Source organism: Mycteria americana, chromosome 4 (assembly GCF_035582795.1).
Source record: "Mycteria americana isolate JAX WOST 10 ecotype Jacksonville Zoo and Gardens chromosome 4, USCA_MyAme_1.0, whole genome shotgun sequence".
Lineage (NCBI taxonomy): Eukaryota > Metazoa > Chordata > Aves > Ciconiiformes > Ciconiidae > Mycteria > Mycteria americana.
This window is the reverse complement of record NC_134368.1, coordinates 26,773,007-26,786,003: the sequence shown is the minus strand read 5'-3', so window position 1 is coordinate 26,786,003 and position 12,997 is coordinate 26,773,007. Positions and strand designations below refer to the sequence as shown.

Here is a 12,997-nt window from a genome sequence, read left to right as displayed (position 1 = left end):
ATATTAAGTACATCACTGGGAAATACAGATAAATTATTATTTAAATAATCAGGTCTAAGCGCTTTTATTCATTATGACTTTTCCTTTTTCGCTAAGAAGTCAGTTAAATTTTCAAGTAAACAAATACGTCCATGGTATACTTCTTTGAGGCACTTCTAAGCTTTGAATCTCAACATCACACTTCATAGTAACATCTTTCCTCTCACTGCTATGTTTTGGCTTCAAAAGCTATCACCGCTCAACTTCAGGGCAACTCAGATATGATATTTTCAAGGTATTTAGTCTGTCAAAGGGATTTAAAATTATTCATTTTTAACTTGAAGATCTAAGGGCATAAAGGCTCAGCTAGTCCCTAGAAGATATTAATGATCCTTTTAAGTGCCAATTAAGAATGAAAATGTCAAAATAATTAGATAAAGTCTTTGTTTTGACTGCAAGAGTTGTTCCTCTCTTGGAAAAATACTGCTTAACAAAAGCATTAAATATAAAAAGATATATTTTAGACATAACTAGACTCATTAAGATGTGATAAAGTAATATATTATTGCCAATGTTTAACGATCCTAGATACGTATTCTAAAGCATAAGAAAGGTTCACTGACCGTAAGATGTTCATCAATTAATCAAATGCATACTCACAGCCTTAAAAGGCATTCAAAATTTAACACTTTTTAAAAAGGGATTTGTAAACTTTAAAATATTAATTTGAAGCATTAAAGTAACTGTTCAAAGAAAACTGCTATACAGAAACCCCAAACTGCAATTCTGCTCATAACTATGCGTATGTTAAATGAAATGTTAAATGTTTACTTTCTTTTTTCTTCCCTATTCCTGTGTTCCAGCCTCAAAATTACAGAAATAGGTCAACAAAGACTTCAGGAAGATAGCTATGTTCACGCTCTGTGATTCTATAAAACGATAATCACTTCCTATCCCAAAGTTTTTTATAAGTGCAAACACTTCTGGTTCATGGTTATGTGAAAAGTCCCTTACAGCAGCAACAGCATAGTTCATCTAGGAGAAAAGAGGAAAACACCCTACAGTTACTGACTGTATGTACTTAAATTCATTGTTCTGACTGGCAGAAGTGAGCTGCAGCCAAATTACTGGCACTGCATCGCAACTTTCTGCCACTTTGCATTGCACATTTCCCTTGAGTGGTGCAAGCCATATGTTTAGAAACACTGACTTTAGAGCACTCAGCTTAACAGTAGCATGAAAAGACCTGTAAAGAGCAACAGCCTGGTTTGCTGTTTATTTTATTCAGATGGGGGTGGGGGAGAAAGACTTCCCTATGTAATAGAAGACTACACTGTCAGATCCTAGATTTTTTTTAGCTCAATCATCATACTGGTTCACACAGAACAATAGCTGTGATCCAAGACATTTACATTTCTTTGACATTAAAACATTAACATTGACTTCTGTCTATCCAAGACAGAATACCCAAGCATTATCAGGAACTGCATCATCTACAAGTAAAACTGTAATGCAGAGCTACTCCTGAGTACATAGCGCAGGAAGTCCCTTAAAGCTTATTCACCCTCAAAAAGTTTGTACTCGGCAGAGTCCATCAGGTCAGCTGTGGTTTTTCAGTTAAAACTCATTTATAATACAAAATGGACAACACTGTGAAAGGCCAATCCCCAAATCACAAAACCAGTTTTCTGTACCAAAAGGCTCAAGCTGCCACACAAAGATTAAGACAAGCAAAAGGTTCCCACTTCATACACTCCAGGAATATTGGTATCTCCAATTCTAATGAAAACAAGGTAACGTCATCAATCTAGAGACAGTAATACTCCAGCACAAATCATCTCCTCTAGAAAATCACAAATCATCTCCTCACTGTTAAGGAAGAGTGGTAAAAACACTGTTCTCCAGATATTTAAAGAAGTCAAGTGCTGCTGAAAGTAAAGCCATTCCTTAGAACCAGTTTAGGAAGGTATTGCCTAGTAAAGCTACAAAAGGCCATATACCACAGATTGAAGGACTGTGGCAAATCCAAACAAAATAACATGGAAATAGTTTCCTTTATCAAGATAATATAAATACGGCCAAGGTCACCTTTGTAGGCAAATTTGCAGGCAAACTGAAGAAGATATTTTTACATTTTTCCAAGACAGCAGCAGTTTTATTTCACCATGAGGCATTCAGTTTTCACAGAAAAATGGGTAAAGAACAACACTACCAACATTGTCAACAGCAGAGTGGATGCTCATTTTAGTACAAAATTACAGGTACTCACAGTTCTACATTAGGCCCCATATAGAAAACTACCAGATTATGACACTGTAAAAGAATACTGAAGAAGTAGATTTGCAAGTGATTAGGTAATACAAGATATAGTCTTCCATGCCAGACTACACAAACTTCCAAGAGAAATACATAAAAGTCCGTGGGCGAAAAGTTTACACCGTATTTAAATGTCAAGCTATGCAATGCCATAGCTACTGAAGCGAAGTATTTCAAGATGGAGACTTGAGCATTCTAAATGAATGATTTAACACCAAAAGATAGCTCAAGAGACTCATTATTTCTCTCTCAATGAGGACCTCTGTTTAATTAGCAGCTTCAGTTAACACCCACCCACCCCCCAACTGAGACTTTCAGCTGCATGAGGGATAATATATGAGGATATCGTATTTTATTACATATTTATAAAACAAATGGTGTGACCTCATCTGAAATTCCTTGTGTGCAATTGATCATTGCAACTCAAAAACAGTGTTGCAGAATAGAGGGTTCAAAGAAAGGCAACACAAATGATCAAAGTATAAAATCAACAATCATCACACTAAAAGGCAGAATGCTTATAAGAATCATATCAATGCTTATAAGTATCAAATTAATGTTTATGAGAACCATATTAATGAGACATTAATATGAAAAACAGAACTTTTATTTAGCTTCAAGAATTAATGTTACATCTACACAAGACACGCACTTATGACATTTTAGGAACCCAATTGTGCGTAACATCATAGATGTCAAACAGAACTTCTCATAAAAATCCTTGCAATACAAAGAATTCTACCACTGTATGCCTATCTGGAGTTGAATCTCACAAGGGGCGTCGAAGGCAACACGAAGGACTTCTTTAGGTACACAGGTGACAAAAGGAAGCCCAGGGAAAATGTGGGTCTGCTGCTGAACAGGGCAGGGCCCTGGTAACACAGGACATGGAAAAGGCTGAGATGCTGAATGCCCTCTGACTCTGTCTTTACTAGCAAGATTGGCCTTCAGAACTTCATGAAGTTCAACAAAGAGCAGTGCAAAATCCTGCACCTGGGGAGGAACAAACCCATGCGCCAGTACATGCTGGGGGCCACCCAGCTGGAAAGCAGCTTTGCGGAAAAGGAACCGGTGGTTGCCAAGTTGAACATAAGCCAGCAATGCGCCCTCGCAGCAAAAAAGGCTACTGGTATCCTGGGCTGCATTAGGAGCAGTGTTGCCAGCAAGATGAGGCAGGTGATCCTTCCCCTCTACTCAGCACTGGTGAGGCCACACCTGGAGCGCTGTGTCCAGTTCTGGGCTTCTCAGTACAAGAGAGACATGGACATACTGGAGAGAGTCCACCTAAAGGGCCACTAAGATGATGAAGGGCCTGGAACATCTCTCCTATGAAAGTCTGAGTGAGCTGGGACTGTTTAGCCTAGAGAGGACTCAGGGGGGCCTCATCAATGTGTACAAATATCTGAAGGGAACGTGCGAGGAAAATGGAACGAAGCTCTTTTCAGGGGTTTCCAGTGATAGCACAAGAGGCAACAGGCAACAACTAAAACACAAGAGGTTCCACCTAAACATAAGGAAACACTTTTTCACTGTGAGGATGACTGAGTACAGGTTGCCCAGGAAGGTAGTGGAGTCTACACCCTTGGAGATATTCAAAAGCTGTCTGGACATGGGCAACCTGCTTTTGGTGACCCAGCTTGAGCAGGGCGGGTTGGACCAGATGACCTCCAGAGGTTCCTTCCAGTCTCAACCATTCTGTGATTCTGTGACATGTTTGTAAGGTGGCAAAAGAGAAGTCAAATATCTAGTTGACCATCATCTACTTATTCCATGGACTTATTTCCCTTCCTTAAACTGACTTTATAGGAATGGCTGCTATGACAAGTAAAGAATTATTTTAATTAATAACAATCTGCGTTTATCATACAAGTAATATGACAGAAACATAACCTATCAAATGAGCACCCTAATTCTGCTTGTGCACTCACATTGATTAAGTGCCTTTATGCCATCAGAGCCTTAAAAGTACCAGCTGGACAGAAATAAACCATTTTGGTAAGCTCAAGGTTAGACAGATAAAAAAGAAAACATTTTTATCTACTGCCAGTTTGTGGTTATGATCCTTACAAGTACAGAAGATGACTGCCAAGCAGGGTAACTAGATGTACAGGATGTAAGGAATTCAACGCATCGGTTCCACACTACTGAATGAAAATGTTGTTCCATAACAGGTTATTCTTATCCCCCTGCTAAATGAAATATTTCTTTCATCTTTTATACATATAAACAAAAAGTAATAACTGCCTTACTTTTTAAAGAAATACTTTGAAGCATTTTGTTAGAACATTATCAAAAGGATGCACATGTTCTTCCCTCCTCCAGTATGGTATTAAGATTTTCTATGCCAACTCTAAATATATATGATTTACTTTAATACAACAGTACAGAAGAGCATTTTTCCAGTTCAGCTTGTCAGCGATGACTGCTCCTTATACAGTCCATTGAACACAGACGAAGCAATGGCTATGCAAGAAATGCCACACAAAAAAATTATCTCAATTTCTTACGAAATATATGTATTATAGTAAAGATTTTTAAAAGGGCATTTAAGTGTTCATATTCCAATTAAGGACTTGTGAGATGAACTATCACCAATCTCTAATAAAAATCCTGTTTATAATTATAGACACACAAGTAGCTGACAGATACACATTACTAGAAACTATTGTCTTGTAGAGTAGAAAACCCAACTCTTTCATCCTATTTCTCCGTAACAAGTGACATTTACAGCGGTAACTGTAAATCTGAAATTAACCACTGAAATGAGAGATCGATACCAGAGAGCAGTATTCATAATCAAATAGTCCCAGAGATGTTTAAATTGGATCATACATATATCTGTTTATAAATACACAATAAAATGCCTTGTATTACTTGCTTTAATTACAAGCATCGTATCTTGACGATAGGTTTTTCATGTTACAATAAGCTTCACAAAGTCGTAAAAGCAACATAATTAAATTAGAGATGTTAATTAAAGGTTTCCATTGATTTTACCAGTGATTTGGCTCAAGGAAGTATTATTAGGAAAAAACCATGCAGAACAAATAACAGTACATTTAATTATCCCCTTCACTCTAAAACAAAACCAGTCCTCTGCCTTGGGTCAATGTTGCTTAAAATAATATGTATCTGAGACACATAAGGAAAAATGTCCTTTAATTCTGTATTTGGATACTATTAAATCTCAGATTAAACTACGTATCAAGTCACCATGCATTCCTAAACATAATCAGAAAACTGGTTTCTTAGGTTCTCCATTCTGTCTCTGCAGTTTCATGCAGAAGTAATCTCAGGTTCCCCACTATTATTTATTTTACAAGCTCTTCTAACAATAACTCCAGTTCTCTTGCGTGCTTCATCTCACATAGTCTCCCTCACCCACATGCACGCATATCCCTCCCTACTAAGTACCAGGACAGGAAGGACAAGCAAATCCTTTATCGTATTCAGACCCAGAAGCAGATGGGCTCATCAGCTTGCAGGTCAAGCAGTATTACTTATTTGGCTTTCCCTACCTATCCATATTTTCAAAACCTTTCAGGAATTTGAACACAATAAGGGCTCCATTCTGTCAGAGTTTGACTGAAATTGGCAAGTAGACAGAAATGTTATTAGGGAGGAACTGATAAACCAAAAGACATAAAGCCAACTCATCTGGGGAACTCATAAGCTGCATATCTTTTGCTCCTGAGTATGCACAACTGCCTTAGCTTGAGTGGCTACGTATCACCTAAGCCCAGGATTTAGAAACAAAGTAGAACAGAAATCATCACAATATCTGATTGATTGTGCAAACACCACTATGAGCTCCTACCCTTCCACAATGTGTAAAACTAAAATGACCTTGAGAAAGAAGGCAACAATGGTAGAAATCTAGACCACCTATTAAACCTTTAAATCATTAAAGTACTTGCAGAGTTAACTGTTCAGCTATCCTAAGAGGCATACTGATCCCCATCTTAGCTGCCTCACTCCTGTTTTTACAGGAATCCTAAAACATTTCCTGTTCTGCACAGAGAGTGAGAAGTAGACAACAGCAACATAAACAAACTGCCAGAAGGAACACAGGATACTAATCCAAACTGTTGGCACTCCAAGGGGCATGAGGTCCACTACCAAAGTAGCATGCTCAAAAAAGAGAAAACTCATTAACCCAGATGGCTAAACTGTCAAAAGGAGAAGGCATAATTGAGAAAAAAAACTTTCATTATTTGCTTACCAAATGTTTTTTCTTTCTCTCCTATCAACTCTGGCTAAATCTTAAGGGAAATACAAAACTAACATGTTATACTACTGCATGTGGATCTCATCAGATTTAGGTGGTCTGCAATCGTTTGCCCATCTATCCTCCCCATTAGCGCAAAATTCTAAGAATTCCCAATTTAGCTTTCAATATTTATAAAAAGTATTTCTCATTCATTGAGCTTGTAAGTTTTCAAACAATAATGTTTGAATATTTACTGAAACTATTACTTAATCTGCTTTAAGTACAATTGTTCTTTGGTCAAAACATCAGTCAATTTCTTATGCAAAGGTGCAATTTAAATTTGTATTTGTTAATTAAAAAAAATTATCAAGAAGTGAGAGGAGGTACAAAAGAGTTCTACTACTTATCACTTGATCTGCCCACATGTTTATAAACTCATAGATTAATTTTAGTTAATTACTTTTATTTATTTGGAAAATACTTCCAAGCTTAAAATGCTATGGTTCTTGAAGAGCTTGCCAAGCCTTATCAAGTTATGATAACATCATTAAATGCTCTACTTTCTTAATGTTTTAATTACAGTTTGAATGCACAAGCTTGTGATTACATTTACATCCAAAACACCATTTCTCTTACTGCACATAAAAAAGCAAGATTTAAACTTTGATTTCATCTTTGGCAAGGACCACGTGATCATTTAATATTAAAAAATACTTCTTTATAACGAATAATCAATATAGAATGCTTTACTTACCTGGAAGGCAACTGTCAGGCTAACAGCTTATTTGTGCAAAAGTCAACATAAAATGTCTACTCTTGTAACAAGTAAGAACTTGCTTGCAAACAATCTAATCACCAAAACCACTGACAGAAACCTCATCTTCCTGTGAGCTTCTCCTATGTCTCCTCACCACATACATGCTACTTGTAAACATTTAATTAATTTGGTAATACAGCCATATTACCATTCGTGGTTTTTACAGTCAGGTTAGTAAACCTCTCTGGACTTGATTCTTGTCTTATTGTACACTATGAATATGTACCATATTACATAGCAGGTGCTTTGAATATTTCATCTGTTCTACAGGTATACTTTATCCTGATTTTGACAAGTTCTGTTGGCTCTGAAATTGAGGCTACAGTAAGTGTAAGAATGGTATGTACTTTTTTTTTTAATAACGAATGATACTATTTCCACCCAACTCAACTGAAATCTGAACTAGACAGATTAAGTCATCATCTTGCCTCTATAGCCCATATAAAAATGTTATCAGTATTTCCTCTTACAGCTTCATAACATATTGGAGAAAGGCGGGGAGGTGGAAGAGATGAAGACAAATCAGAAGAACCACCAGAATTTTAAAAAAATAACCTAAAAGAGGTTTGAGATAATGTAGTTCTCCTTTTTTTGGTTCTGAATAGCTATGATTGCACAATAGCTTAGCATACTTTGAAAGAAATTTTTGAGAGCAGGATGGTATAAAGACCTGACCACAGGTTTTTCCTTTCTCTCTTTCTTTTCCTTCATTGCTCTTTCCCTTTTATGAAAAATTATACAGAAAATTGATTCAAAAGTGCCAGAAAAAAAAAAAGGAGTGCTTAGAAAGTGAATCTGCTTATAGTTCGACAGGCTACAAGATCTTCCCATTCAAAGTCAATATTAAAAATGTCATGTTTAAACCGTTCCTGCAGTTGAGAATATGGCTGCTGCTAAGTAACCCTGAGCATGAAAGGGTTACAAAACCGTAAGTACATCATACTATGACACTCTCTCACTTATTCTGAAAAAAATGTGAGAAACATGGAAGGAAGAATAGGAAATATATTCCGCTCCATCTAAGTCCAGCTTTTAAAATATACTGCCTATTAATTAAACTGATTTAAAAAGATGAGAAGAGAGAACTACAGGAAAACTACTAGGAAGCAGATAGAGCAGAAATAGCTTAAAAATAGAAACATTTCACTCAACCGAAAACCTACTCCTGCAAAGTTGAACTATTTCTTATGTTTTGTGTTTAGATTTTCAAAAGATTGGGGGTTTTTTCTTTTTCTTTTCTTGTTGGTAATTGCTATTAATATGGCATTTCAGAAGAAAGTTGTACCTCAGATACTAGTTAGTAAAGAAAGTGTTTTCTGCAGAGCCTCTCTTCTTACAGGTTTAAGTTCTAATCAGAACTGAGATTGGAGGAGAGGGATTTCTTTTTAACCAAACACGGAATACTATCATCACAAAACAGAGTGATGAAAGAAATAATCACGGTTCTGACCTCCTAATACCCAGCGTTTCACAAAATGAATTAATATTTCATTTAATGTTGGCCTTTCCAATGCTGCTGGTGTAATGCTTCGCCAAGGTGAGAACTGCTTTATCATTGGGGACAGGAAGCCTATCTAGCTCAACAAAAAGTCTTCAATTGCAACCCACAGGAAATAATTAAGGAAAGACTATCAGAAACAGGTCTGAAAAGATGAAGTTGTCCACAGCACTCTTGTTAGTTACTTAGGCTTTCACTCTTTCTAGGTAAGACACATTCTGCTTCTCCTCTCCCCCATATAAAATCCAGTAAGTGTAGGCATGAGAAACACCTTACATTTTCAAGACATTTTTCAAAGGCTTAAAAGGCTGTAATTATGCAAAACACTTGGGCAAGCTGTGGCTTTTTGAAACTGTAAGTGGTGACATTTCTGAAAATTAAAAAGGTATTTATCCTTTAAGTAGGAAAGCACTTATATTCTATATCTAAAAATATGTCTAGAACAATTGATATACTCCTCCAGGACACCACCACCACCACCACCACTGAATGTGTAATACAAGGCCATATGAGTTTTCACAAAATAAAAGTAGAATGTTGATTTAAGTGGCAATTTCTTGACTTGGAAAGCATTGCAAATTTTAAGGAAGTTGGTTAAATTCTTATTAAGTTTTAAATTAAGTTAAATTCTTTTAAATAGAGTCAATACAATGCATATTGACTATTTTGACAAAAGTATCAGCTAAGGCAGAGAGACAAGTCTATCCAGACACATTTTAGAAGTGATGAAGCCAGCACTCTGCCTTAAATTTAACTGTTTTACAAAAACATCTTGTACAATTTTATAAACAGTTTTCCACTAATTCTGAAAATCTGATGGGTGCCCTTGGAAGAATCCAAGTTACTAATCAAAAATTCTTCTTCAAGGTATATCCTGTTGTTATGGAAGACATCCGGATTTTTAACATCAGTTGCACCTAGAATTGCCAGAAGAGGTAATTAATTGGCAAAGTATTCCTCTGAACAGATTGAAGTCAGTATCTCTCTCAACTTTACAGATATTTGTCCTCTGGAAAAACGCCAGCATAGTCCATAAGACATAATTATTAATCAGCAGCCCTGCTTGATAATTAGTCATTCTACCTTGCAGTAAGATGGGAATAAGGATTTCTCCCACAGTGATCCACCTTTTCAGTTCCTTCTCTTTGGAGTACATTTTGGCATTTGTTTGAAATTCTTTTTAACTTCCATGACCACTAGAGAAAAAGGTGCAGCCAAGTCTAAAACTTCTGACAATCTGGAGGAGGTCAGCTATTTTGGTAAGTGGAGCTACTCCATTTTGAACTACTGCAAAATAATGAAAACAAAAAGTCTGTCCTCAAAATAATTTCTGGGGAACCTTAGCAATTCTAATAATTTTTAAAGGTCAGAAAAGTGTTGATGTCATCTATGGTGGAAGCTACCAATAAGGATATAGATTGACCAAGGAGGGAAAGAAATGAAAAAAGGGAAAAAAAGGAAGAGGGAAAAAAACCTGACTGGAAGTCAATCCTTTATGACCAGAAATTAAATAAAGCCTATTATTTCCCAGAAAATATAGCATTCAAGAAGGACTGGTTTCCCCAATTGCTTGATGCCATACATATGACTCAATGATGATAATTTTCTGATTATCATTGCTGTTGGGTTAACAGGTTGTCTGGGAAAGGCTTCTAAACAGACAAGGGAGAGGATAAATAAAACAGTGTCAATACCTTTGTAGACAGAGCTGAATCTCAAGGCACCTGAAGGAAGACTGACTGACACTTGTTTAAGTTTCATTCTCATGTTCTTTATAACCCTATGCTTTTAATTTATCAGACCTGAGTAAAGACAGAGGAAGGCATCAAGCTTAAGCAGGTGCCTCCCAACCCCCTCTGGGCACTAAGTTTGCAGCATCAGGTACCAAAAGCTATGCAATACTGCTATGCAATGCAATATGCATTGCAATACTAAAATATTTGGTATTGATGAGAGCAATGCAGAGTGAGAAACAGGTTCTTGTTTTGGTGTTATATAAGCCTGCATTGAAGGAAAACGCACAGTAGACTAACATAACACCAAATACTTCCCCGTTATTGGTACTGATGATTACCGTAGCTAGTGCCAGAGGTTTGACTGCCAATTACTTGCCAAAGTCTGTACCACTTTGGCAACCATAAACTTGGAACAAGCTCCTTAGGTGTCTTACAAGCTTTTTCTTCTTTGGGACCAGAGAAACAGGAATATTAAAGCGCTATTTTGATATATGTTTCTAAGTACTAGAAGCTTATAAAGATGAATTTCATTTAACCCAAATACTCACTATACTAACTAAAAACACAATAGCTTTTTTTGGCGCACGAATGGGGGGAGAAGTGAATATTTGAAATATGAAAGAAATTTATAATTAATCTATACAAAAGAAAGTAAGAATATTGAAATTTCTCCCAACAGTTTAATAAGGAGCAGTACAAAGAAATGAGAGGATGGCAATGGACTCAAACTCTAAGCTTCCCAAACTCATGATTCTCAACTCATGAGCGTGATGGCCACGCACAGAAAATGCCCAAAGAAAAGCAAGACCTTGTAATAACTACACCCAGAATTATCAAGCGCTTTGTCATCACCCTTAATAAAAATTATGTCTCAAGAGTCGTGTACTTCTAGGCTAGAACTGTCTCAGCAGATAGCCACAAAGGACACTGCAGCTGGTGCTCAGCTATCATTCTGGGCTAAATTTATTTGAAAGAGACTTCCTGTTATTCCAGCATGTAGAACTGCAACATTCCTCTAGAATTCTTGCTCCTGGAAAACTAGTAAAAGGTTACAGCCCCCCAAAATACAATTAACAATACAATATACTATGCCAAAAAGTTTATCAAGAACCAGAGAGGTAGAAAAATACACAACAGAACAAATTAAAGCATCTACTGTTAAAAATGTTATGTATATGGTAAATTGCCAGTGATGTGACAGATGATGACACGAACAGCGAGAAAGACCGTCCCCCTTCTGCATTTGTATCATGACATGAATAAATTCTAGACAATAAAGGAGTTTCTTTATCAACATTCCCAAAGCAGAGAGATCTCACAGTCAAGAAAGCAGATTTTTTCATTTTAGTAAAACCTAGTATTCCTAAATTAATTGGACTGCTTTTCTCACCCTCACCACTATTTTTTCAGCAGTATTTTACTTTACAGAGAGTTCAGATAAAGCTAGATTCTTGCATGTATTCATGTTTTCAACATTCTTTTATCCCTTTGCTTTGTGTAAATGTCAAAGCTATTCCCTTTGAAAATTACTTTAGCTTAGAACAGTCTTACTGCTTTCCTGCTAAAAAAATGAAAGAAAGTGAAAGCCAGTCAGTATTATTGGAGTAATGAGATTTGACTGTGCAGTCGGTGGGCCTCTATTCACAAGCATTTCTCTAAAGCAGTATTTTCTCTCACAGATTCAGTATCAACTTTTCCTGTTTTTCCTAGAATGATTAAAAGATTCAAAGTCAGAGGCTTCTCATGCATTTTGAAAATATTAAAATTGAACTTTATAGTAATACTGACAGCCTTCTATACAGCATGCTTTGATAAAGAGCAGAAGTGACGAAATCACATAAAAATGTTCCAAACATTAGGATGTGAAGTCCACAAAAGCAAAGTCAATTTCTGCTTGTGTACGCTCTCCAGAAGGAAGCCCTCACAAGATGTATAACACAAAAGAGATGAAATTTCAGGTGTAAGGAAGACCCAGTACCTTTGCGGGCTAAAATCACATTCCTTGTAGCATAACTTACTGTTCGAATTGGGTAAATACAATAATTACCTATAGTACCGGAATGATCTCTAGGTGTTCAAAGAATCATATAATTCCATTTGTCTTCCTCTTTCCAAAAATTTGAGGTAGCAGAAAAAAAATCTAGAAGCAGAAAAATAACAGTGCAAACAAATAAGAACCAGCCATTGGGAAAAAAAATCTTGAAAGCAGATTGCCTACTCTATTCAGATAGAACTTCCTTCCATTTGTCCTGTGATTCCTAAACTTTCTGAGAGGAAGGCGATAAAACCATGTCACTGCACAACTGTCACCTTAGTTCCTTCCACAACTTCAAGTTACATACACATCAACAAAGACTCCGAAAACAGGGGGGGAATTAATATGAAATTTGAATACATAACCTCTCAAGAAGCACTGGGTTACAAGACAGCTTTTTTTTTTT

The 12,997-nt window shown here is 36.4% G+C and overlaps 1 protein-coding gene across 4 annotated transcripts in view; it reads right to left on the bottom strand.

Annotated features, from left to right (window-relative positions):
• KLHL5 (kelch like family member 5) overlaps positions 1-12,696 on the bottom strand; it is a 60,483-nt gene extending 47,787 nt beyond the window's left edge. For 3 of the 4 annotated variants that reach the window (XM_075499934.1, XM_075499935.1, XM_075499936.1), the window contains exon 1: positions 12,604-12,694. The gene's annotated coding sequence lies outside the window, so the exon portion shown is untranslated. Of the gene's footprint in view, positions 1-12,603 lie in introns of all 4 variants that reach the window. The other variant, XM_075499933.1, reaches the window with a different exon arrangement.
• Between the last annotated feature and the right edge of the window lie 301 nt (positions 12,697-12,997).